Source organism: Alosa sapidissima, chromosome 24 (genome assembly GCF_018492685.1).
Source record: "Alosa sapidissima isolate fAloSap1 chromosome 24, fAloSap1.pri, whole genome shotgun sequence".
In the NCBI taxonomy this organism is placed as follows: domain Eukaryota; kingdom Metazoa; phylum Chordata; class Actinopteri; order Clupeiformes; family Clupeidae; genus Alosa; species Alosa sapidissima.
The window spans coordinates 26526448-26553798 of NC_055980.1; the positions used below are offsets into that span (position 1 = coordinate 26526448).

Consider the following 27351-nt stretch of genomic DNA (forward strand, 5'->3'; position numbering starts at 1 on the left):
AGGTAAGCTTTGATACGGACTATGAAACGGGAGACATAAACAGTGTCGTTCACGATGCTCAGCTTCTCAGGCTATGTAGCCCAGCTCACACCGTTCGCGATAAACACCACAGCTCTGCATACACTTGGACCTCAACAAACACTCAAAACTTCGCCAAACATTCAGCTGGACGATGTTGGCAAAGGGCCTGTACAAACACACACAATCATCTGCTCTCCCACCTACAGCCTACCTAACGGGGCTATAACCAGGTGCACTGCAATCAATGAGATTCCCTCTACGTCACTACAAGCGACACACCTCCCGACGTCATTCCCGGGGATACCCCTTGACACCACACTATGTTTTTGTGCACACAATTGAATTTCTTCGAGCCCACGTTTTAATTATTCGTGGGTGCGTTTTAGTAGATCGAGATCTCGAATATACTATAACGTGCTCATGTTTACATGTGTCAAGACAATATTGAGTGCACGTTTTACAAATTGTGGCCACGTTTAAGTAGATCGTGCACACAATGTTCTATAACCATGTTCACAAATTGTGCTCTCGTTTTAATAAATCGTGCCCTCGTTTTAGTAAATCGTGCGCTCGTTTTAGTAAATAGTGCACTCGTTTAATAAATTGTGCCCTCGTTTTACTATGCTTAAAATGAGAGCTCAATTTAGTAAAATGAGCTCACACTATAGGAAAACGAGAGCACAATATAGTAAATTGTGCACACGGTTTAGTAAACCGAGAGCACAATTTAGTAAAACGAGCGTACGATTTAGTAAAACGAGTGCACAATATAGTTAAACGAGGGCACAATTTAGTTAAACAAGAGCACAATTTAGTAAAACGAGCGCACAATGTAGTAAAACGAGCGCACATTCTCTCAACATGCAAAACATTTTGCGATGACCCCTCTAGGGCTCCGTACGATCAAGTATGAAAATGTAAAAAAAAAATCATGAAATTAAATCAAATTGCATCATATTTACAGTCTATACTTCTCTGCGTTCACCTGCGCACCCATTACTCTCATTTGAATTACTCGCGAACCCGTGATCGCATAGATATGGCAAGCATATCAGATGAAAGAGGAGAAACAGGGCTATCCATTGGTGCCATGGATATCGATCTTTCTGTCTTATAAAAACAGACGAAGTGACTGCAAAATATTAACGTCATGTACACAAACCAACGCTGCACACCCATTACTCTCGGAGTAATTACTCGCGGACCCGGGATCGGATATATATGCCACGCATGTTAGATGAAAGAGGACACACAGAGCTATCATTTGATACCAAATACATCCTTCTGGGTTATAAAACAGACGAAGTGACAGCAAAATAATAACTTCATATAGCTGGGCTTACCCCACGTTTTTGTCTGTTTTTGTGGCAAAGCATGTTTATAATCCAACGCTATCGTGTGTTTCTCTATGGCAAAACATGTTCATAATCCGGTTTTGAGATCCTAGCAAATTCCTGCATGGCATCCGATTCAAGGCTCACATTGCATCCCAATTTGTTCAACAAAGAAACACCTTTTTTGCCTTTACTTTGTTCATGGCAATGCAGTAAAAAGTTGAGAATCATCATGAGTGCATACACCATAGTCACACATGCTAACAGGCAAACTTGGGTCAAGTCAGGTCAGATCAGTTCGTGTCACAGATATGGAGCGCAGAATTTTCATCGCTAAATAAAAAATGGCATTTATTTCCGTAAATCACACACCACATATTTCTGTAAATTGCTCAGCCCCAGAGTATCCCTCCAACATGGCAATTATATTGCCCGTTTCAGGACAGTCAGCCCTACACACACATGAAATGCATGTAGAGCTATGAGCTTGCTGTGGTGAGATACAGGTCAAAATATAAGAATTTTTATAATATGATTTTTATATTTTAATTCTTTAAAAATCAAAATAAAATCAATGCTAGTACTAATACATGAAATGATGGCAGATCTGGATAGCCTAGACTCTGCTGAAAAAAACAATATATAATATGTGTGTGTGGCACTTACAATGACCAGAATAAATCCTTATGAATAAAGGTAGTGAAAATGCCCTAAAACAGCTTAGGGTTCTAAGGGTTAAAAGTATGACAGCCGAAACGGGCAGCCTGCAGGAATAAATCTTATGGCACAGACTACACAGCCATATCTACCGGTATGTATAGGTTACGCGCATGCATAAAAGTTACCTTAGTTCGTTGTGTTTGTGACTTTAAACAGTGGATGTGCTCAGTGTTCGAATTACCCCGTCGTTTCCGGGGGGGGCCCACTTGGGCGGGGGCGGGTGGGGGATTCAACATCCAATAGATTATAATAAGCAGGGTAGCCAGCAGGGCTCCAAACCGGTTCAAGGAACGAAAACGAAAACCGAAAACGAACGGAATTTTACGGAATTTTATGAGGAGCGGAAACGGAAACGAAAACAAAATGGTCTTCAACTGTTCCGGAACAGAAACGTTATTCTGAAATCCACAAAACCGGTTAATAACGTTTTTTTTTCGTTCTCTATATATTTTATAAAATTTCGCAAAAGCATATCCTATGTCAGGGAGACTATTTCCGGTTGTGCGAAAAACAAGCCCGCATCTACACTGTTAATGTGAGATAACAAGCCGCTATGTAACCGGTCCAATAAATTATAATAAGCAGGGTAGCCAGCAGGGCTCCGAACCGGTTCAAGGAACGAAAACGAAAACCGAAAACGAACGGAATTTTACGGAATTTTATGAGGAGCGGAAACGGAAACGAAAACAAAATGGTCTTCAACTGTTCCGGAACAGAAACGTTATTCTGAAATCCACAAAACCGGTTAATAACGTTTTTTTTTTCGTTCTCTATATATTTTATAAAATTTCGCAAAAGCATATCCTATGTCAGGGAGACTATTTCCGGTTGTGCGAAAAACAAGCCCGCATCTACACTGTTAATGTGAGATAAGCCGCTATGTAGCCAACTACTGTAGGCGAACAGCCTAATAATTTGATTTCTGCAGTTTGAAAAAAAAAAAAAACTAATAAATGGACCTTTGGTCCAAATGTGTATATTTTGTCTTGCTGTTGTAATGTAACCTATCCGTCTGCCACTTCGGATCTTAGGCCAGCTCGTAGCGTAGGCTACTGAAACGGATTTGGAAATTGTTTGTAGCCTATGCGTAATAGCCTATTTTGCCTGTCCACGCCTTGTCGTTTTAAAGTCGGGATTTGAAATGTTTGCGCAATTATAGCCTATTCTATGTAGAAGAGTTAAATTTGGGAAATTTGAGATAGGCCTTGTCAACAACAGACAGGTTCGTTTATAAACAGGGTTGGAATTATAGCGCAAGCCTTTGAAGATCTCCATATGGATAAAACCAGAAATATTTTTGATAAGAAATTATTTATAGGCATAGGTTAGGCCTATAGTAAGTCTGTAGGCTATGGGATGGATAGCCCATCTGAATGTTTTTGGATGCCGCCTGTGATTTATTATTTTTGGGCATAGCTACGGTATAGGCTAAATCAAGAGGAAATAATGAGTATGTCTATTCTAAGGTAAAGTCCACAAAAATAGACTTGATAGGCCCACCAAACACTGGCGGAATTTTAAGAACGAACAATATTTTCCGTCCGAACCGGTTCAGGACCGATATGTTGGTGGCGGAACGCATGCAAGAACAAAAACGTTAAACATAGGCCTACCTGAACCGTTCAGAACGGAACGTTTGAAAAATAATTTCGTTTTCAAGCCCTGGTAGCCAGTTTATTAAAATGAAATCTATGACATTATGAAATTCAGCCTAATAACAAAGGCTATTGTCAAAAATGAATCTGAGCAGAGCTAATTGTAAAATATTTTACGTGCACAACTGAACATCGCACAACTGAAAAAACTGAAAGTTAACACAAAAACAGCTGTCTTTATCACATCTCGGCTAAGCCTACTGGAGATAGTCCCAAAGTGGCCTATTGGTCTCTTTCTGGGCATTTTTTCCCGTTTTCCACGCAGTTGATGGACCATGCCCAGCCTTGAGCCATGATTTCACGAATGGCTTAGGGTTGAACTGGACCAGGGGAGGCGCATTGATGCTCAGAAAAAGAAGCGCATTTAAGCTGCGCTCCCTTAAACGATTTCTGGCTGTGTCATCGATATCATTAAGCGCAGAGAATCCTCTTTCGCATTCTGCCGAAGTAGGTAAAAACGTGTTGTAGCAATTTTCTAATTTTCTAATATCTAATTCTAATTAAATTATACATTCCTTTTAACTTTTTCCACTGCTGCTAATTGCTCAATCGCTTACAACGCTCTAGCAAAATTAATAACAACTCGATTCAGAGGAGGGTGAGATCGGACAGGACAGGGGGCTATTATGCGGAGCAGTGCCCCTTCAGTCTGGGGGGGGGGGGGGGGGGGGAAATACACATTGCAACCAATGGGGAAAATGTAGATTATCATAGTTACGGGTTGGCAACTTGACAATGAATGAGTGGGCCCCCTCTGACAGTGATTTCGAGCAGAACTAGTAGTGCCCTGGCCAGAACTATGGGGGCGGGGCACTACTGGGCCCTATGGTAATTCGAACACTGGATGTGCTTTAGTAAAGCTTTGTGCTTCATTCAGCATTTTAAACCAGTTCTTACGCTAACGTTTTGACCAGCAATGTATCTCTCTTGCCTACCTTGCCTCCCCATTTCTATTTTCAAAAGAAGTATGTCCATGGCCAAATCTTATCCTAGTGTTCTAATCCTTGGTGGTTGCGTGCGTGCTTGCGCTCTTATTCTCATTCTCTCTCCTGCGCAAACATTATGTCCTGCATGCCTGCGTGTAGTTCTACTGCATAAAGTTTCGCAAATAAATTAGTTTGTTTTACAGAAATGGACTACTGCATGCAGGCTATAACCAATATATACCGGGTATAATTTTGTCCTAATTAATATTCGCGGTCCGAGTTGCGGTCGGGTTGATTAAAATATCAGGCGACCGCGGGCCGCTTGTGACCAAACCCGCACAACACTGGTTTGTAGCCCTGTGTGTGTAAATGTGTGCTTATGACATTTGCTGGCCGTTTTAACCTTGTAAACTAAAGGTGTTTAAGTCGTGATTCACTCGGATCTTTCACCCGTGTCTTTAAATTAACCCATGAGTCGCGAGTCTCTAGTATCATTAACTCGGATCAGTTGAGTCCTACTACAATTCAATCTAAAACAATAAACAGCGCCACACACAAACCTCTTGCAACATTAGCTAGCCTCCTAGCCCTAGCCATCGTAGCTGCCAAAAATGTAACAATTTCGTAGGCAACCACAACTCCACAAATTAACTCAAGCGACTGAGTGAGCAGGCAGTCCGAGATAACTGGTTAACTTCCCGCAGAGCTGGAAACATTGCAGACTCACAGACCATGAGTCTCAGATTGGAGCGGCTGAGTAGCAATCCGGGTTAGTCGGATCAGCTGGCCGGTTAGGCTACATTGAGTACGAGTCAGTCGAATCAGCCGGCTACGTTGTCATGAGTGGATCTGCGAGAGCGAGTAACTCCTCCTCGAGGTGAAAAGCAATTCCACAACAAAAGCCATTTTTCCACTTCTGAAATAACATTCAATGTTCTGCATGTAGCCTAGACGTAATTAGATTTGGCATATTAAAATGCAATTAGGTCGTGCAGACAGTCCGAACTGCACGCTCATGGAGCTGCTTGAGTATCTACCTGGGTCAGTCGAATCAGCCGGGCGGTCGGTTACGTTATCTTGTTATGAGTGTGAGTCAGCCGAATTAGCCGGCTACTTTGTCATGAGTGGATCTTTAGAGGGGCGAGTAACTCCTCGTCCAGGTGAAAAGCAAATCCACAACAAAAGCCATGCTTTCACTTCTGAAATAACATATGTTCTGCACGCGTAGCCTACTTTAAAATGCAATTAGGTCGCGAAGACAGTCCGAAACATTGCAAGCTCTGTATGGAGTTGCTTGAGTAGGCTAGCCTACCTGGGTCATTTGGATCAGCCGGGCGGACCGGTTACATTATGTTGTTATGAGTGCGAGTCAGTCGAATCAGCCGGCTACATGAGTGGATCTGTAGACGAGCGAGTAGCCTAGTTTCTACTCGTGTCAAGGTGATAATAATAATAGGCCTAATGAGAATAGTAGCAGTAGTAGTAGTAATAATAATAATAATAATAACAACAATAATAATAATTTATTCACTGCAGGGCATTTCTATGTTCCTGTATCTATGTCTACATTGAAAGTCAATTGCTTAGGCTAGGTTAAGACAATAAATAAACAGTCTGGCTCAAACTGCTTTCTTTCCCGTGAGTGGGTGGAGGTTTTGATGCTATTATATTAGGCTATTTTATATCATATTATATTATATTATATTAGGCTACCTAACAGTATAGCCATGATTAATAGTAATATTAGTTGCCTAGTATTAGCAGCCTATAATACTTACTATAATAGATTCCTAGTAGCCTACTATTAGTAGTAGTGGTAATAAACATTGTAGCAGAGTAGCATTAGACCTAGGCAAACTTTTCTATTGTTAACAAAACAACAACAAATAAGTAATTATTATAATATAGGCTACCCTCTCTGTCAATAAGATCAAAGTTTCTGAACATGAGCACCAAAAAGATGAAATGTGTGGATGCACTTTGACCAGGAGAGCAAAACTCTAAAGGCTAAATGCAAGTGCTGCAAAAACCTGGTTTCAAATCATGGAGGATCCACATCCAACATGAGAAGGCACTTAACGAAATGAAGCACCCCACGGCACTGCTTGAACGTAGGACTGAATTTCTTTGCGATTTAGCAATACTGACTCAAGTGACTCGTTCAACCCAGATCAGTTTAGTGAGTGACTCAGAATAACCCGGATCCTTAAAAGGAATCGAGTTTGACAGGCCTATTGTAAACGTCATTTTTCGACCAGTTTTATTTGATTCACGTAGGGGGGAGGGCCTAGGAGAATTTTTTTGAGCCGGGGGGAGGCCCCTGGAAAAAAAAAATTGACCAGGGGGGAGGGCCAGGCAGAACATTTTTAAGCCGATTGTCTGGCGACCGGCCCCCCCAGCCCCCCCCCCCCCCCACTAAATATCGTACAGTCCCTTAGGTAAGGGGTTTATTTAAGGGTGTTGCACAGAATACCTTAATTTGTTTCTTTAGTTAAGGAAAAAAGTTTAGGGATACTGCATTGAAAGGGATTTACCGTCACGAAAATTCTATTGAGATTGTTCAACAGCTGTAACTAGCTGGCTAGGTGATGTTGTTAGTTAGCAACCCACCGAACACAGTGAAGTTTAAAGATCTTATCATTCATCTCACCTTAAGAATATTCACTGAAATTATCCAGGTAGCAAGTAAAGCATATTATAGACATGCACTGAGCAATACTAGCTGGCTAGTTAGAAATTATCCTGACTGTCATCAGTGCACCAAAACGAACTTTTTTGTAAATGTTTTGCCTAGCGAACCGAACCAAAGCTCATGGCAGGCTAACAAGACATCCAGATCCACATGAAGTTAACCACTAACCACTAACCTACCACTAACGTCATGTAAACCACACAATAACAATTAGGGCTGAAACGATTCATCGAGTTACTCGAATAACTCGATTACAAAAATTACTCGAGGCAAAAACCCTGCCTCGAAGCCTCGTTAAATTCCTATGACGCGCACTATACGCGCAGGGATCTGATTGTTCCACACGGACCGTTGTTCAGGAAGCACACCACTAGCGTGTGAATCGTGATACCAAAGATTGTTAAGGCGGAGCAAGATGTTTCATCAGGAGCCACTTCCGGGAACCCGGATCGCACGAGGGGGGGGTCAAAATCCCCCTTTATGCAGAGCAGAGGCAGCGACTGCTCCATTGAAGTCTATGGGCATAGCTCAGAATTTCACCACATATGCTAAGGTCTTGGTTCTATAGAGTTAGGAATGTGAATTTCGGGCACGTTTTCATGATCCTCAAACCCTTCTGAACATTTCAGGTACATTTGTAGCATTTTTGAGCATTCCAGTCTGGAGAAAATCAACCTTATATCAGGTGTGCGCCGGTTATTTATGCAGCTGCTGTTGGCCGGTTGCAACGTACGCTCGTCAATACGTCATCGACACGCCTCTTTATGCAGACAGGATTCGATCCCCATTTCGCGCCCATAGACATGAACTACGACGAAGTATCTTGCTCCGCCTTAACAATCTTTGGTGATACATTCTGAATTTAGCTGGCGCGATGGCGGAGTCAAGATATCCATAAATGGCAGAGAATGTCTAAAGTTTTCAAGTAAAGTTTTGGGATCATTACATACTCAAAAAGGAAAAGAACAAGCATCTGAACCTAAATATCCACTCCATGCTGTTTCACCAAGCGTCAATAAAGTAGGCTAGGCTATTTATCAATCTATCTAGCCAGGGGCGTCGCTAGCTATTGAAAACATTCGGGGCTAGAGCCCAGCAGTTGGAGACCTTTTTGTCCGGGGGTTCGGGGGTTTCTCCCCCGAGAGATTTTGAAAATCGGGCTGATGAACATGCAATTTTAACCTACTTTGAGAATGAAAAGGAAGGCCAATTGTAGTGACTCACGTCACGGCATTCTGAATATTTTGATGTTTAAAGACCGTGTAAGGAGAACGTCTCTTCTGCCAAAGTGCATCACATACAACACCCAAAATATGACATTAAAATAGCCTGTAGAATAAACATCGTCATGCACCTCTGTCAAGTGCACAGGTGTGAGCGTTCGTCTCGGGATAAACATTTGGACGTCATCCCCTTCAATTAATGGGCTATGGGTGCCTTGAAAGCAATGCATTTGGGTTGTGTATCACGAACTTTTGCCCCTCCCAAAAAAATCCATTCTGTCAAAATCAAGCCCAACATGCATTGCTTGGAAGCCCCCTCAAACGAGGTCAGGTTTACTATATTTACTGCGCATGTGATTCAATAGTAAATCACGATATATTGAAACTGCAGCTGATCGAAATGTCCTCCTGGGTTGCAGGAGATGATGACACACTGTTAGTTTCCACTTCTTGTCCCTGCTCTGCCCTTTTTTTCTCTAAAGAAACTTCTAATATCCATTTGTCCTTCTGTACACTTATTTCGCTAAGGCTAGTTAGTAGAAGAACGAAACAGCAATGCGTAATAGCGTAGAGGAGAATTGAAATTGCAACATTTTGCAACAAATGTTTCTAAACCTGCCCACGTCAGATTTTCTTGCGCTGCTGTTAATGCACACAATGGACACAAAACACAAAAGTCTCTTCTACGGGGCTATTTATTTCATTCACGATTAGAGTTTTTGTTGTTGACGGCCCATAGATCCGGGGCTATCCCCAGAGGATCCGGGGCTATAGCCCCGAATGCCCAGGTCTAACGACGCCACTGTATCTAGCCTATCTATCATCTATCTACGTAGCCTATAGCCTACATTGACACTGATTTTAATCACATACTGTACTTGTAGCGATGTCGGAATGGCTTGTTTAGCTTTGATGTTTTTAAGTAAGTAAACTTATTCACGTTCAATTGCAAGACAGTATGCCTAAAAGAGAACCCCTCACACACATGCATGCACCCTCATCTTTCCTCACGCACCGCACGCGTGCACACACACAGGTTGCTAGGTTACCATAGCAAATAGGCTCACCCCAGAAATTATTTTTAGTAGCCTAATGGTAAAATTATTTGTTAGTAGCCTAATGGTAGGCTATGTTTTAGTAGCCTAATGGTAAATGCTGCAGGTGTAGAAATCTACATAAAACAAATATTTATGTTGATGTCAGGTCTAGATTACAGCATGAAACTTGTTGTAGGCTACATATTAATACATTAAATTGCTTTCCCTCTTCTCCCTCCCAGCACTTCACAACATAGTATGGACAGCTTTGTTCGCCCAGCTAAGTCATGCACAAGAGGCTGCAATTTTACAGAGAGCATTTTGAACATTATTTAATTGATGGCACTGGCACTTAAAAACACTAAATGGGTAAATTGCAATTAATGGGCTTAGTTTTGTAGCCTAATCTTGGAGTTAGAATAAATACCTCTGGGCCAATTGCTTGATCATTTTACAGCCATGTCATTTTCATTATGCATTATGTGTTTTGGTTGTTTAAAAATGCCAAAAAAATGTATCCGATTAATCGATTGATAAAGTGCTAGATTAATCGATTACAAAAAGAATCGATAGCTGCAGCCCTAATAACAATAAGGCATGTTTCTGATAGGCCTATTTGACAGAGTAAGCATATTAGCAGAGAGGTTTTATTTTAAATTGTATAGTTTTCAAAAAAGTATAATTATTGCAAGTTGCACTACTTTTTGTATTAGTTTTATACAAGATGTTTATGTAATTTGCACAGTAAAAGTTCTGTATTTTGACTGCAATTGTCTTTGCATTCTGATTAGATTCTTCATTAGAATCATGAGTGGCTCTTTGTAAACAGCATCATTTTCTGGGGCCATGCAAAACATTACCACTAGTGTGGTTATTCTACATCATGACAGTAAAATAGACCATCACCTTAGTCAATGTACTGCAGCAATTCCTCTCCCAACTTGTAGAAAATGCTGAACATCTGATTATGCATGGAAAAAAAATACCGTCATATACCGTGAAACCGTAAGAATTTTGAAAAATACTGTGATATACATTTTTGGTCATACCGCCCAGTACTACTGATACGTGTTTTGTGTTGTTTCGGGTGTTGCCGTTATTGGTGACGATAACTACCAGCAGGTGGTACCTCCGATGTGCATTAAAAAAAGAAAAGAAAAAAAAACTCTCCGGGAACAGTCACCTTACCGTGGTGGAGGTGTTTGTGTGTCCCTATGACCTTGTGCTCCTGGTAGGGCCTCCCATGACAAACTGGTCTCTGGTGAGGGGCCTGACGAAGAATGGTTCAGGGCAGGACGGCAGGCCCTAAGGGGGCAGTCGCCACCAGCTGGCTATCTGGCTATTTTCACTCTACTGAATGCCGGCCATCTTGAATTTCAATGTCAAAACTAGGTTTGATGATTAAAATGATGTCAGATTTGGAATCCTCTTGGTTGACTTGTATGAAAAAGTGCCTTCATACATGATTCTAGATCATCCAGATCAAAAGTTATTTTTTAGAGATGGCGCCGGGCGCCATTTTGAATTTGGCTCTCTAGCAAAAAATGCCGGGATTTTTGGGAGGGACATGGGGGCTAAATCTTCCATAGGGTCCATAGAGGTCAAATCAATCATCAAAACATTGTTGCCAGAGGATGGTAACAGAACCTCACATTATGACCCGACTAATAAGTATATTTTATAGTAAATTTATTTGTGAACTCTGAATTGTGTGTTTTTGCATACACAGCTCATGTTGTGAACTAGCATTATCCTACAAATAATGTACAGTTCTCAGACTACAGTATGAGAGTGTTAGAAAAAAAACATCTGAAATAACCACCAGTTCACCTGGTGAAAACTGTGTGAACTCTGCTGTCTTTGTATGAACATTTGAACGAGTGATAAAAATAGAAATAATTTCCCCAGAAATATGACTTGAACAGAAGTGAGGCCTGTTATCAATTAACTGGTAGAGTTTTAGAATACTTTGAGCACTGATGCAGTCAGCATGCTTATCTTACATTGTTTGCAGGTAGGACTACATTTCATTCTGTTTTCAATGGCAAACTTGAAACAGCGGCAAAACAACCACCAGTGGACAAAAAGAGTATTACATGTGTACTGTTAAGACTCGCCATAGAGAATGAATGGGGGAAATTAAGGAAGTTATAGTTTGACGGTGCCATACTCCTGTGCTGTGCGGGCCCGATACTATATGCCACGGACATGTTTTGGAATGAGATCGGGATTCAGATGATCCAGCGCACAAGTGCTGAGAGTGAAAGCCGTTACTGCTAGACTGCCGCATATTAATGTGGACATCGGGACACTCCTCCTGGTCACTCCAAAGGGCTGATGGACCATGGGCACAGAACACATTTAAGCCAGCTCATTTATTTCCGGTGGAGCCAAGTATGTTGTGACCACTGCTACTGTTAATGCAATTAGTGTCAACCACACGGACCCGGTTATGTGTTGCACCTGGTGAATCGGCATGGTACGATGTAGAGGCATTTTTGCGAGTGTGGTGTTGGAGTGAACATGCAAGGAGCAGAATATAACAGAAGATGTTGTTACAACACAACACTCCTCTGGAAATAAAACGCTGGCTAAAGAGCCTTCCGTTAAGTGCCCTGATCCTACATTAGCATAACATTTGCGGTTTACACCACAGTAAGCCTATATCGGCTACGATTTGCCACCATAAACTGTGGATTGCACCGTTAGTACAGACAGGCCACAAGTCCAAGCCAAGGCCTCAGGCAGCGGATCCCCTGCCTACTAACAGCTACGTTTGTTCAGGGCTTGGCACTCAACCTTCACAATAGCCCACTTCCTCACCTCCACCCTTTGGGCAGCCGTGGCCTACTGGTTAGCACTTCGGACTTGTAACCGGAGGGTTGTCGGTTTGAACCCCGACCAGTAGGCACGGCTGAAGAGCCCTTGAACAAGGCACCTAACCCCTCACTGCTCCCCGAGCGCCGCTGTTGTTGAAGGCAGCTCACTGCGCCGGGATTAGTTTGTGCTTGACCTCACTGTGTGTTCACTGTGTGCTGAGTGTGTTTCACTAATTCACGGATTGGGATAAATGCAGAGACCAAATTTCCCTCACGGGATCAAAAGAGTATATATACTTCTATACTATATACTTGTATGCTGTCTTTCTTATTGAAAATTGCACGTTTTTTTTTTCTTTTTTTACTGAAATTTACCTGATTGACCTGAATTTTAAATACTATTATTAAATATTACTGATTAGCCACTTGCTTCTGAGTCATCTCACCTCCTCCAGGCCTCTAATATAAAGGAATCGACTTACGACAAAATAAACACCACAGTGGCCTAGTGGTGAAAATACAAAATGAAGCAATGTGCTGCTATACAGAAAGTTTCTTTCTCACAGAAAAAATAAACTAATGCCCTTTAGGGTAATGCTCTGAGATGAAGGTACATTAGGGTGATTTAGAGGCTACTACAGTTTAGAAAGCTGACATTGTTGTTAGTCTGTATCTGTAGCCTATGCTTCAAATGCTTGCCCTACACACATCTCTGTCTCTCTCTCTCTCTAATTCTGTTTCACTGACAGTGTTGTTCTTTTCAAACCAAATCAAAACGGTTTCACTGCAGCCTAGCCTACAACAAACAGGTTACTGTTGTTCAGAAAATTGTGCATGTGTGGTGATAGTTGTTTTGTTTTCTCTGATCTGCATTCATTTCCAAACAGGCTCAACTGCATTCTACACCCACCTTTCCTTACCTGACGTGCAACATGCTTCCGGTTGTTTAGAACACCTGTGGAAAGTGGAAAGAACGTTCGCCATTTTCTCCCTTTTCAACTGCGTAGTCTGGTGAGTAGAGATTTCCTGCAATCGTATGGAGCGGTAAATATTTAGGGAACGGTATCATTTGTGGTCTGATAGGCCCTTTATAACCTGGAATTGGTGATTTTATGCAAGTAATAATTTTGACGTTTTGTGTTAATGAACAGTAGTTTAAGTCAGGTAGCCTACTGCTGCTCACACAAGGCCCAGGTCTCGGTGGCTGTAAGTAGCCTGCGGACTAGACCGAGTTGGTCTCAGTAAAACCATTGGTAGGCTAAGTGGCGGTGGAATAGGTTAGGTAATAATGTAGGCCTACCTAAACAAAGTAGGCTAGCTGTCTGCTAAGAATAATAGCCGAGTTTGTCCGATTTGTTTGCTGAATTGATTAGCTCTGTCTGGACATTAAAACAGTAATTTAAGACTTGTAGCATAGCCTATCCTATAGAAAAATAATCCGTTAAGATCCCTTGTTTGCAAACATTGCAGCACAAGCACAAGAATCGCTGGGGAAAGACTGGCCTACATGAGAGAGATCTACAAAATTCCCCTGGATAATTTCACCAGGTTAGACATTTTGCATTCATTTTGGCAAACGGCTTACACACAGCATTCATATTTAAGGTAGAGTTAAACCTAGGAGTTTATCATTGTAAACCAACACTTTTTTGCTTACAGAATATAGACTAGGCCTATGACAAACAGCATGACGTCATTGCGTAATATGCAGTTGGCCTACATCGCTGTCATAACTGGTTGACAGCAGACCCTTCTCAATACAAATGTATTCTGCAAATCCATTTGTAAATACATACATACAAATGTATGACCTGCAGAACAAATCTCAAATTTGCTGGAAGTTCGTCTGGGTTTTCCCAGGCTACCTGTCGCGCTGCAAAATATTCTTTGGTCACCACTAGTCTGAGATTTACGTCTCCCATTGACTCCCATTGAGCACATCTAAACAATACTTTGAAAAAATGTCCTCAAACCAATGCCGCTGACTTAAAATAGCAACCATTTCACTTATATTTCACACCATTATTATATTTCACACAATTATAAACTACATTTTGGTACTATATATATATATATATATATATATATATATATATATATATATATATATATATATATATATATATATATATACACACAGCAAGAATAGCATACATTGTTTAAAGCAATGTGGAGAAATCATATGAAAACGGTCAGTCCCTAAGATGTACCCATTGCTCAAATGTATGGTCATCTAATGTCGAATGGCAGAGTAATGATATTCTAAAACGTATCTTAATGATACACCACAATTTATAAAGGAACAAAGTTTAAAAAGGAAAACAACCAATCAGATGGATTATACGAATAATTAGTAGGGCCTAAGGCAGTGTTTTTCAACCACTGTGCCGGGGCACACTAGTGTGCCGTGAGAGATCATCAGATGTGCCGCAGAAAATTACCCAAATATCACTCACTGGTCCAGAAAAGCAACTGTTGCATCAAAGAATTTATAACCACATGCTCTCATTGATTGTATGATTGCACTATTTGTGGTATGCAGGCATTGTACAATGGGGGCCCCATATCCAGTATTCACAGAATCATCACATATCCAGTTCATAACAATTAAATTAGATATAGTCGCCTACAAATGAAACAGAGGGCGCTTGTTTTATTTAGCAGGTCTTGCATAGAAGCCATAATAAGGCCATATCTCTGTATTATTTGAAATTTTAGGCTATGGTATGTTTATTTTTTCTTCACACAGGATGTTAGTGTGCCGTGGGACATTTTAAGTGTCAAAAGTGTGCCGTGGCACAAAAAAGGTTGAAAAACACTGGCCTAAGGAACATTTTCTACCGTAATTCCCTGTTAAATTAAATGTTTCATTGCGCCATTGTGCTGCACGGCCACTAGATGGTGCCATTTCACTGCTTGCTCACATCAGCCAAAGTTAAATGCCATGGCGCCATCTCGTGGCCATGAAATATTTACTGTATAGATTATGTTAGTAGGAAGACGTGACCTCAAAAATCTTTTAGTTCCTTACTAATTGTTCTTCTAATATATTTCTTTTTAAACTTTGTTAATTTATAAATTGCGGTGTATCATTAAGGTAAGTTTTTGAATCTCATTACTCTGACATTCGACATTAGATGACCATCTATTTGAGCAATGGGCACCTATGTATGTTCACCACGTAACATCTGTGAGGCCTGTCATTGTTCTTGCATAAAGGATTGTAATATAGGCCCAATTATCTTTCACACCCACCAGAGTTCACAGAGCTGATTGCAGATGGAAATACATTGTAACAAGTTGAAGTATCATCCTATTAACACATTGTATTATGTTTTTCTGCTTGTATAACAGGCATTCATTGACAAAAAGTGAGTCAATGGAACACTTGGAGCATTTTCATGGGAAACGGTGAGTGCTGTTAAATGGGGAAATATGACGTTTTTAACATAGAGCCTTGCTCGCAGTCACCGTGTAGTGTACTGTTAGTGGGTGAAGAAATTGTGCTGCCTAACTCGAGTTGTCCTGCTACTGGCTAGCACAGCCAGGCAGCTACAAAGCTGTGCTACTTTCATTCATTTTTGTAGCGAGAAGTACTCGGTGACCCCCAGTGGTGCAAAAAGGTGTATGCAACACATGCGGTCCATAGGGGCACTACGCCGGGGGGGGGCCAAAGTGACGGGGGGAATTCCATATAAGATATATGAAAGTGTGCATCTGCTGTTAGCTGTTCTTAAACCATGCTCAATTAATATTATTCATATTGTTTAGACCACTAAGACAGGCTGCTGTTAAAGCCAGCATTATCTAGGCATTCTCTGATACCGTTGGGCACCCTGTGAGTGAGTTGTCTGTCGGACAGGCTAGCTTACCCAATGCTGCGTCAACAGCGCAGCTACGACACTTGACACAGAAACAGTTAGGCAAGTAACGTTCAAGTTTATCAAGCTCTAATGCCAAGCATCAGCCCACGGATCTCACACTTCAACAAACAACGCAAACAACGTTTTTTAGTTGTTGTTGTCATAGTTTTTTTTTTAAATGATATGTGCATTAAAACATTCCCAAATGAGTTATCAATCAAACATGTAAGGATAAAGGATGCGTCATTTGGAGCGCATCTTGAGCACGCAAAAGAGGCAGATACTGTACATAGAGGCACCAGCTGGCTTGTCATTGTTGGTATCTCCTATTTAATAATAAACCTTTGAAAGGAAATTATGAATCCCACAAAGACTGGGAGGCTAGAAGAGGTGGCGGAGTTATCAAGTTCCCACTGCCTCACTATATGGCGAAGTTATCAAGTTCCCACTGCCTCACTATGGCGGAGTTATCAAGTTCCCACTGCCTCACTATGGCGGAGTTATCAAGTTCCCACTGCCTCACTATATGGCGGAGTTATCAAGTTCCCACTGCCTCACTATCTATAAGTTCAGGTTGGTGAGAGGGCTCTTTAACATTGGCTGGGAGGCTAGAAGAGGTGGCGGAGTTATCAAGTTCCCACTGCCTCACTATCTATAAGCTCAGGTTGGCGAGAGGGCTCTTTAACATTGGCTGTAGGCTACTCACTGATTTGTAACATGGCCGAGACTACTTTGCCTCTGAAGAATTGAGTTGGTGATTTTTCAATAATTCGTTTTCCTTAAACGAAGCATTTCCATGAAGCATATGCCGATTGAAACATAGCCTATTCCATTCAGATAGCTAGGTGGCTGTCAGTACTGTACTTTGCATTGCAAACAGAAATGTCAAGCTAGCATCAACTCATTACATGTTTCCATATCCTAACAATGAAGGCTGCTTGTAATAACGTGTAATAAACAAACAAGGCTAGAGTTGAATCAGCCTTATCCTCTGTGAGTAAGAGTTGGCAAAGGATGTTATGAGAACCATTTAGTTTCAGCGCCCCTTAAAGTGACTGCACCATTTATCAATACTTCAATAAGTTAAACAACGTCAAATTAGCAGCATTTCTTACACACTAATAGTGTAAATTATTTTGTTTTTACTTTAGTTGTTTGCGTTATGTTAAATAACACTGTGTTATGTTACTTTATATTAAAAACGGTCAGAATTCCCCTTCATTTATCAGTTATAAGCATGCACATCAAATATCCTAATAAAATATTATTTCAGGACCCCTGTCCACCAAGATGAGGGCTGTACATCTGAACAATACATCTACAAGGAGAAGTTGGGTGGGCTCCAACCGGACACCGGCCAACGCCATTGGAAACACCATCCGGCATTTCATATTATAGGATGCTAACTACCAGAGGTAAGAATTCAGAATTACTGAACATTTGAAGCTCATATGGATGAGTTAAAGCCAAAAGCATGCAACTAAAACTAAAGCTAACTGCAACATGCTAACCTAAAATTTTATTGTTTAATTTCACATGGTTCAAATATCTTGACAATCACACCACACTTTTGCTGCTTACATCTGCATTTTGTTTTCTACTAGTAATGAACCATCATTCCTGGAACATGGCTTTCAACCACATCCGGGGATGAAGAAACTGTGTGTGTGTGTGTGTGTGGGGGGTTGAATTTCAATTAAATGTTAGGATTACGTCGGCATTTTGCACATCAGTTTTAATATTGAGACTCAATGTGCTTTCATAGGTCTGGCAGCTTGCCCTTTTGTTCTTAGCTATGAAAACATAGGTCAGTCAAAAGGAAGGCAATAATGGCAATGCCAGCCAAACTAGGCATGCATTAACTGCATTCCAAATGGTTCATGCTAGACACTTGTTTGGCCTGTTCTGCTTTTGAACTGTTTTGTTCAAAAAAAAAATAAATGTAAGACTCTGTCCAAAGATTCAGAATTTTTTCTGTACTCTTTGGTTAAGAGTCCTATACATTGGCCTCCAAAAGTGAGGTAATGTACAATGTATACTAATGGCAATGTCAGCCAAACTAGCTATGCATTAACTGCATTTCAAACTAGGCATGCATTTGTGCCTTCCAAATGGTTCATGCTAGACACTTGTTTGGCCTGTTCTGCTTTTGAACTGTTTTGTTCAAAAAAAAAATATGTAAGACTCTGTCCAAAGATTCAGAATTTTTTCTGTACTCTTTGGTTAAGAGTCCTATACATTGGCCTCCAAAAGTGAGGTAATGTACAATGTATACTAATGGCAATGTCAGCCAAACTAGCTATGCATTAACTGCATTTCAAACTAGGCATGCATTTGTGCCTTCCAAATGGTTCATGCTAGACACTTGTTTGGCCTGTGGCAAACAATGCATGGTATCCATGGACTACATTAGACTTTGGCTAAGAGTCCTGAGTAGGTTTTATTCCCTACCAGCGTCGTCTTTTTAGTTCATACTGAAGATGATGTTTATTGAAGCCGGTATCTAAATCTTTGCAAGATATACCTGCCTCTATGTGGTGGGCCCTGTTGTTCGTGTGTGGCTAAAAAATAAATTTAAGATGAAATGTACAAAATCAGTTAATTCTATAATTATATTTGCATTTACCAACTCTGATTGAAAATCAGATTGATAAAACTCCACACAATTAATATAAAATGCACAAACAACTGGGCCCTTTTGAACTTTTTTGTTCAAAAAAAAAAAAAGACTCTTAAGTCCAAAGATTCAGAACCTTTTCTGTACTCTTTGGTTAAGAGTAATATACATTGGCCTCCAAAAGTGAGGTAATGTACAATGTATACTAATGGCAATGTCAGCCAAACTAGCTATGCATTAACTGCATTTCAAACTAGGCATGCATTTGTGCCTTCCAAATGGTTCATGCTAAACACTTGTTTGTCCTGTGGGAAACAATGCATGGACTACATTAGCGTATAAATAAATTTAAGATGAAATGTACAAAATCAGTTAATTCTATTTGCATTTACCCACTCTGCAAATTGAAAATCATGAAAATCAGATTGATAACATTCCACACAATTAAAATATCATGCACAAACAACAGGGCCTTATTGAACGTTTCCGTTCAAAACATTAATGAAAGACTCTGTCTTCTGTCCAAAGACTCATAACTATGGTGTACTCTTTGGCTAAGATTCTTGAGTCAGTTTTCCTTACAGGTCTTAAATCACTGGGCAAGGGCAGTGAATGGCTTAAATCATCAGCATACTGGGGGGGATCTTTGCTGAACTAAATAACCAACCTAAACTGTAAAGGGTCTAGGAGTCTGTTGTCTCTGTTGTAGCCAAACAATATTCCTAAATGATTGTTTACTCCATACTGTTTGAACTAAACATGCTGAAACAGCTTTTACCTGCTATGTGGTTCAGCTCTGGAACCTACATTATACGGAGCCCCTAAGGGGACATGAGCAAAAAAAAAAATCTAAAGTTTAGTTTCATGTGCTCACGTGAAACTTTCACATGAAAGTTTCAGGTGAGCACATGAAACTAAACTTTAGATTTTTTTTTGCTCATGTCCCCTTAGGGGCTCCGTACGAACCAACTGATGGATGACATAAAAAAAAAAATGCCCCAATTGAAGGCAGTTCCCAATCTAGATTTTAAGACCAATCAGTTCTGAAATTCTTTTTGCTAAGTGACCGAGTGCACTTCGTGCACTTTGTTCTTAATGTCTTTTAAAGCTTCTACCTTGTGTCTTTCTTTTAATCATTCTACTTTGTGTATGTTACTTTTTAAACTATTTTTTTAAAAAGTACTACTGTCCTTTTGTGCTTTTAATTTCTATTATGCTTTGCTTTTTGTTTGTGTAAAGCACATTACATTCCCCCTGAGTATGAAATACACTAAATAAACTTCTTTCTTTGTGTCAAAATGGCTTGGGTCAACACTAGTTACTACCCAGCATGGTGGTCAGTTATACTTTGGATGATGGACATACCCAGGCTTTCTTTGGATAACCTGGGTCGACAAATACCAAACTCGCAATCAGAGTTAAACGGTGCCACGAAGCTCACTTACGAGTGAAAGTGTCGAGCCAGGCATTCCTCTTTAGTTTCAATGCACGTTCCCACAAAAAGGGCGTTTATTTAGCGCCTTATTTTACTCCTTTACAAAATGGATCGATCTCGAGCGGTTTATTTCACACAACAGGAACAGGTTATAACATTTAGATCACTGCTAGGTGCAACACAGTTGCAAACAATAAGCTAGGGAGGCGTGCTGGCAAAATATATCGCCAATCGTGTACATTCGTAAGTGAAAAGATTCTGCATATTGTCTGAAAAATACATATGCCACAGGCTGAATTGTTCGCCATCAATCCCCATAGAGTGATGATGATTTCAAAATGCAGAAACAATGTCCAACCTGCTTTGTGGAAATGTATTTTATTCTATAATTTAGGGAATTCACTTTAACTAGGCCTACACCCTATGCAATAACTGTATAGTACACTATGTTTTCAACAGCTGTGAGGGAGAGGCGGTGGCGTAGTACAAATGCATTTCCGTCTATATTGTATGTCTTCTAAACGAACACAAAGGATTTATTGAAGAACTTACACAAAAAGCAACATAAAAACACTTCCTTCGTAGAGGACACCTAAACATTGTATTAAAAATCCAACTACAAATGAAACAAAAAGAATAAAGAATATTGTCAGGCATGAGTCGGATCTGTCCCGAGAGTCCCTGTACGATGTGTCTCCGAGGTCAAGGGATACCCACTGTCAGGGAATTTAACCTCAACATATAGATACAAGAACCACAACACGTAGTATGGCTTTGCCCACAAACTCTGGTACCGAGAGGAGAGCTTGCTAGTGTAAGGGAGAATCCCTTTCACAATCAGTCTCTGACTCTGCAGCCCAAAGCTGTGTCTTTTATTGTACAGATGGACAAAGAAAACAGGAAGCAAGACATAGCGACTCCGCTGTGAGTTCCTCTTATCTCACACACACACACGCACACAGACAGGGTGCGGTTCCCGTTTGACTGAGTGCACACTCAACTGTAACTCTGTTTTTAAAACTCAGCACAACAGTATTTCTGCTTACCAGGGCTCCGAACCGGTTCAAGGAACGAAAATGAAAACCGAAAACGAACGGAATTTTACGAGAAACGGAAACGAAAACAAAATGGTCTTCAACTGTTCCGGAACAGAAACGTTATCCTGAAATCCACAAAACCGGTTAATAACGTTTTTTTTTCGTTCTCTATATATTTTAGAACATTTCGCAAAAGCATATCCTATGTCAGGGAGACTATTTCCGGTTGTGCGAAAAACAAGCCCGCATCTACACTGTTAATGTGAGATAACAAGCCGCTATGTAGCCAACTACTGTAGGCGAACAGCCTAATAATTTGATTTCTGCAGTTTGAAAAAAAAAAAAAAAACGAATAAATGGACCTTTGGTCCAAATGTGTATATTTTGTCTTGCTGTTGTAATGTAACCTATCCGTCTGCCACTTCGGATCTTAGGCCAGCTCGTAGCGTAGGCTACTGAAACTGATTTGGAAATTGTTTGTAGCCTATGCGTAATAGCCTATTTTGCCTGTCCACGCCTTGTCGTTTTAAAGTCGGGATTTGAAATGTTTGCGCAATTATAGCCTATTCTATGTAGAAGAGTTAAACGGGAAATTTGAGATAGGCCTTGTCAGCAACAGACAGGTTCGTTTATAAACAGGTAGGCTACAACCAGGTAAGGAGTTTAGCACGTATCCAGAAATATTTTTGATAAGAAATTATTTATAGGCATAGGTTAGGCCTATAGTAAGTCTGTAGGCTATGGGATGGATAGCCCATCTGAATGTTTTTGGATGCCGCCTGTGATTTATTATTTTTGGGCATAGTTACGGTATAGGCTAAATCAAGAGGAAATAATGAGTATGTCTATTCTAAGGTAAAGTCCACAAAAATAGACTTGATAGGCCCGCCAAACACTGCCGGAACTTTAAGAACGAACGATATTTTGCTTTCCGAACCGGTTCAGGACCGATATGTTGGTGGCGGAACGCATGCAAGAACGAAAACGTTAAACATAGGCCTACCTGAACCGTTCAGAACGGAACGTTATAATTTCGTTTTCAAGCCCTGCTGCTTACACAAATGGTTATGCAATGATAATAATAATTTCCTTACACCCACAAAAGGTGGCGCCATTGTCAGAGGAGGGGCTAAGCTGCACTAACCACTTTAGTCTAAGGGCCTGTGTCCACCAATCGCGTTTTGTTGTGCCGATCTAGCCCGGAAGTCTTAGCTGATAACCTCCTCCCGACTAGAGGTGCATTTCCCAAAACCATATTTGCTAAGATCTATATACTGTAAGCCTTAAATTAATCTGCTAACAGAGGTTGTGACTTTCAAGTAAGTACCTAAATAATACGCAGTTAGGGATTTGTTTGTTTGTGTTTATGTTTACATGTATAAAAAAGAGAAAAAGTCCGCTTCAACCAGGGTTTTCTGCTCCCACTTGTTTTTATTTTTCCGTGACGACACGTCTGAAGAAGGGTGATTACCCGAAACGTCACGGAAAAATAAAAACAAGTGGAAGCAGAAAACCCTGGTTGAAGCGGACTTTTTCTCTTTTTTTTCTGGTCGTTTGTTTGTCCTGCTCCCAGGTCAGACATTTGGATCTGCGGACTTTAAAACTTACTCTATGTTTACATGTATCCCAGCTATCCAAAAGAGAAGAATACAATGCAGAGAAGAAGAGAATACAATGTTATTATGATGCAATACAAAGATTAGAATGTCATTCTGCCATTAAACCATAGATAGAACAATTTAGAGCATACTACAGTCAGAGACGGTTCACGGTTGATAAAGCGAGATGATTCATAAGAGGGTCAATTCTGGCACACTGAGCGTGGGGTTCGCAACCGCCACGCTCCTTTAGGAGTCTAGCGGGAGGTCCAGTGTCTCGGATTATGACCAATCCCTTAGCACTACATTCAGAGATGTAAGTTATGAACCTATTTTCTACAAGCCACATGTCTTCCTAACATTCCGACATTGAAATTGTATTTCCCAACGAAACAAATAAAGACAAAAATAGATGTATTTGTGATCTGTTAACGTCTCAGCAAAGCTCTGGTGCACAACCACCTGTTCTCAAAGGCTCTAGACCCAGAGACGGTTGATAAACTAACCGAACATGGGGCAGCCGTGGCCTAGGCTACTGGTTAGCGCTTCAGACTTGTAACCGGAGGGTTGCCAGTTCGAACCCCGATCAGTAGGATCGGCTGTGCTAGAACTACTAGACTACCACAAAGTTGCTGAACGTATGTTATTTCAGGTTAGTTTGCAACAATATATAAGATTAACCAAAGCTGCTATTTAGCTGCTAACTAGCTAGCGAACATAACTAGCCGTTCCCATTCACTTTCCGTTTACTTTGCTAACGTTAGCTAGCTAGCTCAGTTAACAGGCAGTTATATTATTTATTCCATGTCCGAAAGAGTGTTTCATTGGCATCATACACAAACACTGACTATAAAATAATATACAAAATATGACCGCCGCTCAGTCCTGCACATCCAATCGGCGAAAATAAATCATATTAATGAATTTGTCTCCATCTTCTACTCCATCCCCCACTCTTGAAACTTGTGTATGCTTGTTTGGAATGTGTGTTTGCACACATTCCGCACACAAAGTAGCCTACTGGCGCTGCAAAGGTGAATAGATTTGTTTCTGGGTCAAAAAATTTGTAGCATTGTTATAAAACCTTTAAAATCTCTAAACAATCACAAGTAGGGCAGTTCATCACAGTCCATCCATTGCAACTAGACTGATGAAAGGTACACCTGTAGGCTACATTGTATTTGGGAAAAGCAGAAGGTAGCAGCATAATGTATTTATTTATTATTAAACAAAACAATCCCTGTCAGTTCCATGCAGTTTTCAACAGCTATCAAGAAGAGAGGTCATGTCACGGATTTTTCTGAATGTTTCTTCTTCTACATATGCATAAGTTTAGTCATCTAGTTCATATGATATTCAGCTTTATTGTCAATGCACAAATTAAATACCAGTAGTCTAAAACAAAATGCCGTTTTACCCAGTGGTACAAATAACTGACAAGTCCAAAAGGGCCTTCATGAAATGCGAGACTGTTCATAGCCTACACATTTTAACAGGCAAAGTTGAAGAGCTAGGCTACTGTCCGTTATTGTTTGTGCAAATAATATGCTGATTCATGTTCCCTTGCATTTTGCAACTATGAGGTCCATGGTTAGTCTGGCTTTCGCCAGACCAAGCTCAATCTTTTGACGCAATCTTTCACCCAGCCTAGTCCATGGTAGGCGCCCGATAGAAATATTGTTTAATTTTGCGATTGAGATATCCACGCACTGGCGCCCCCCCCCTGCGACGTGTTCGCCCCCCGGTTTCAGAGCTAGTTCAAAAATGCATAGAGGGAGTTATGACAAAACCGTGACTGTTAACAAACTATAAGCTATATAAGGTAGGCCCTATGCTAGGCCTATTACACAACACAAACTGCCTCTAGCGACCCAAATAAAATCTCCTTTGGAACCAATGGCTTACACCTTACAGTATCAAGCTGCCACCTCTTGGCGAAAAGTTAATAGTTTTGCATATCAGTAGTAATACATTTCAAGTAGCTGTGTGAATCACGGAAAGGGTGAATGAAGTGGACACTTCTAAATGGAACCCAACCCACTGTACAGTAGCTCAAGGTCTGTGGCTAAAGCAGCCATAATGAAAGCGTTATCATTGTTTGGATACTTCACACACACGTGTTTTTTAATCGGGGGGAGAAAAAAAAAAAAACTTTGACAATCCCTATATGACCGCTTCGCTTTTTTTTCTTATTGCTTATTCAGAGAAAAGAACTAGTGCCATTATGTTCCATTGGCGAGTCATCTTGTTAACTATGGAATCTTTTGTTTGAAAGGTGAGACTTTAAGCTCTCAGTGGGTACAAACCGTTTATTTCTACATGCCTCTGTTCCTAAGAAATCCCAAGAAATGATAGTTGTCATCAAAATCCCGGTTTTATTTCTAGAAATGGAGATGTAGCGTCTTTGATGAAATATGAAGTGTTGCCTGTAACGTTTCCGGGAAGTGACCTTGCGAGACCTGGTGAGACTGCCACCTAGTGATAAACCCACGAAAATGGCCTGGTTTTGACCTGACGTGCATGTGTCACTGATTCAACCCAAAGCGGCAACCATCAAAAACAGAGTTTTAAGATTAAATGTCCAGATAAATGTCCAGATCATGAGTTTTCGATCGTCATATATTTCATTTCCATTCATCACAGAGTTCCCAAAATCACATATAAGGTGTGTTAGAGTGTCTAGTTTCGTAATTAAAAAAAAAAAAGCTGGCACTCAATGAGTTAAGGACACAAACACCATCACCAGTCTACTACAGAGACAAACACCATCACCAGTCTGTTACAGAAACAAACACCATCACCAGTCTACTACAGACAGCGCTGCACTCTGGGGGCATGTACATTGGGGCAAATGGCTTAATTTAAACAGTTATGCTAGTCTGCTTTTTATTGACCACAGCTCAGCTTTTTTAATATCATCATCCCCAATAAACTCATACACAAACTGCACAACCTGAGTCTCTCTACGCTGCCTAACTGGATACTGAGCTTCCTCACTACCAGGTCACAGCATGGTTGCCTTGGAAACCACTCCTCCAGCACCCTCATCATGAACACTGGAACAGCGCAAGGCCACGTACTCAGTCCTATTACACCCTCTTCACACATGAACATATACTCAGTCCTATTACACCCTCTTCACACATGACCGTGTCGCTGTCCAGCCCAACATCATCATGATAAAGTTGGCGGACGACACCACAGTCATTGGTCTCATCACGGGCGATGAGGAGTCAGCATACAGGAGGGAGGTGGCAGAACTGGTCACATGGTGTGAGGCTAACAACCTCACACTGAACATCAACAAGACCAAGGAGATGGAGGTGGACATGAGAAGGGGTAACCAACTACACCTGCCACCACTAATTGGAGACTCAGAGGTGGAGAGAGTGGAGTGTGTCAAGACCTTAGGTGGACTAAGAATTCGGAACAGCTGGCCAAGACAGCCAATCAGAGGATGTACTTCCTGTGATGTCTAAAGAGATTCAGCATGACACCTGAAATCCTCAACAACTTGTACAGATGCACTGTAGAGCATGTGCTAACCTGCTGCATGGCTGTGTAATAACTTGTACAGATGCACTGTAGAGCACGTGCTAAGCTGCTGCATGGCTGTGTGGTTGGGCAACATGGCTGTGTAATAACTTGTACAGATGCACTGCATCACGTGCTAACCTGCTGCATGGCTGTGTAGTAACTTGTACAGATGCACTGTAGAGCACGTGCTAACCTGCTGCATGGCTGTGTAATAGCTTGTACAGAATCACTGTATCACGTGCTAACCTGCTGCATGGCTGTGTAATAACTTGTACGGATGCACTGTAGAGCACGTGCTAACCTGCTGCATGGCTGTGTAATAACTTGTACAGATGCACTGTAGAGCACGTGCTAAGCTGCTGCATGGCTGTGTGGTTGGGCAACAGCACAGCACAAGAGAGGAGGGCACTGCAGAGGGTGGTGAGGCTGGCCCAGCAGGTCATTGGGCGGCTCTCCTGTCACTCCAGGACATATACCAAAAGAGGCTCCTTAAATGGGCCAAGAATGGCATCAGTGATCCCACCCATCCCACCCACAAATTCTTCATCCTCATGAAGTCTGGCGCGTCTGGTAGCGGAGTGTGGCTGCCAGGACATCCAGACTCAGAGACAGCCTATTCTCTCAGGCTGTGAGACTGATACATGGACAACAGCTACTTCCTGTGCCATCTGAACCAGAGCAAGCTCCTGTTGAACTGCTATTGCCAGTGACTTCAGACACTCGTACACTGTACTGAGAACCACTGCTCTGCACCTGCATACATGACACTCGTCACCCAGCACATAAGTGATATTTTTATACTGATCTCCATTTTGAAATGGGAATTTTTAGACTATT

At 41.1% G+C, this 27351-nt stretch overlaps 1 protein-coding gene and 1 long non-coding RNA gene across 2 annotated transcripts in view; one reads left to right on the top strand and one right to left on the bottom strand.

Moving 5' to 3' along the window:
* The window catches only part of LOC121700216, a 1725899-nt gene that overhangs the window by 629749 nt on the left and 1068799 nt on the right, over window positions 1–27351 (bottom strand).
* On the top strand, window positions 13332–18152 carry LOC121700299. The gene is made up of 5 exons (XR_006027163.1): window positions 13332–13438; window positions 13898–13975; window positions 15782–15838; window positions 17564–17705; window positions 17895–18152. It is a non-coding gene; the product is annotated as an uncharacterized LOC121700299 (long non-coding RNA).